The sequence below is a fragment of the Capsicum annuum genome, chromosome 12, assembly GCF_002878395.1.
Source record: "Capsicum annuum cultivar UCD-10X-F1 chromosome 12, UCD10Xv1.1, whole genome shotgun sequence".
Classification (NCBI taxonomy): domain Eukaryota; kingdom Viridiplantae; phylum Streptophyta; class Magnoliopsida; order Solanales; family Solanaceae; genus Capsicum; species Capsicum annuum.
This window is the reverse complement of record NC_061122.1, coordinates 219512994-219514530: the sequence shown is the minus strand read 5'-3', so window position 1 is coordinate 219514530 and position 1537 is coordinate 219512994.

Sequence of the window (1537 nt, the reverse complement as noted above, 5' to 3'; positions counted from 1 at the left end):
ATTATTATTATTATTATTATTATTATTATTATTATTATTATTATTATTATTATTACTACTACTATGCACTACTACTACTAATTTTAATGCTATTATTTATTATTAATATTATTATTATATTTTTAACTTTTATTTAATATTTACGTAAATTATATTTAGATAATTTTATAATATTTATTTAAATTTTTAAAGAGATAAATATGATTGAGTAAAAGTTCATTCAAAACTCTTTAACCATGAATTTCTATTTTTAAGCTAATGAAATCTTTTTTTTCAAATAAAGAATAATATATTTTAAAAATTTTAATACATTATTATTACAACATTATTAAGTTATGTCCTAAAAATTGTCACATAACTTTTTAATATCTTGCCACGTGGTTTTTTGTCTTGCTTTTAGTGTTGCTTTTATATATATATAGATTACTACTATGCACTACTACTACTAATTTTACTGCTATTGTTTATTATTAATATTATTATTATATTTTAAAATTTTATTTAATATTTACATAAATTATATTTAGATAGTTTTATAATATTTATTTGAATTTTTAAAGAGATAAACATGATAGAGTAAAAGTTCATTCAAAACTCTTTAACCATGAATTTCTATTTTTAAGCTAATGAAATCTTTTTTTCAAATAAAAAATAATATATTTTCAAATTCAAATGTATTAAAATTTTTAATACATTATTATTACAAAATTATTAAGTTATGTCCTAAAAATTACTACGTGGCTTTTTAATATCTTGCCACGTGACTTCTTGTCTTGCTTTTAGTTTTGCTTTTATATATATATAGATTACAACATTATTAAATTATGTCCTAAAAATTGCCACGTGGCTTTTTAATATCTTGCCACGTGGCTTCTTGTCTTGCTTTTAGTTTTATTTTTATATATATATATAGATTTAATATTTACATAAATTATATTTAGATAGTTTTATAATATTTATTTAAATTTTTAAAGAGATAAATATGATAGAGTAAAAGTTCATTCAAAACTCTTTAACCATGAATTTCTATTTTTAGGCTAATGAAATCTTTTTTCAAATGAAGAATACTATATTTTCAAATTCAAATATTTTAAATTTTTTAATACAATATTATTACAACATTATTAAGTTATGTCCTAAAAATTGCCACGTGGCTTTTTAATATCTTGCCACGTCGCTTCTTGTCTTTCTTTTATATATATATATATATATATATTAAAAGTGTGAAGTCCCGTAGAAAAGTGATTTGAACATTTTGTCCTTATTAAAAGACCCTCCTTTAGACAAAACTGTATTTTCACTATTTTTTTAATTTATTATTTAATTATTTTTATTATATTTATAATTAGACTCCTAAAATATATGAAACTCGTAAAATATATGGAAGGAGAATCAATTAATATTTTCCTTTGTAGCAATTAATTAGAAAAATACTCCTAAAATAGGATAGGAAAATATACTAAGGAAATACTTCTATAGATATTGAGATGCACGTTAAACTAGAGAAGAAATCGGTTTACTTAAGATTTGTGATCAC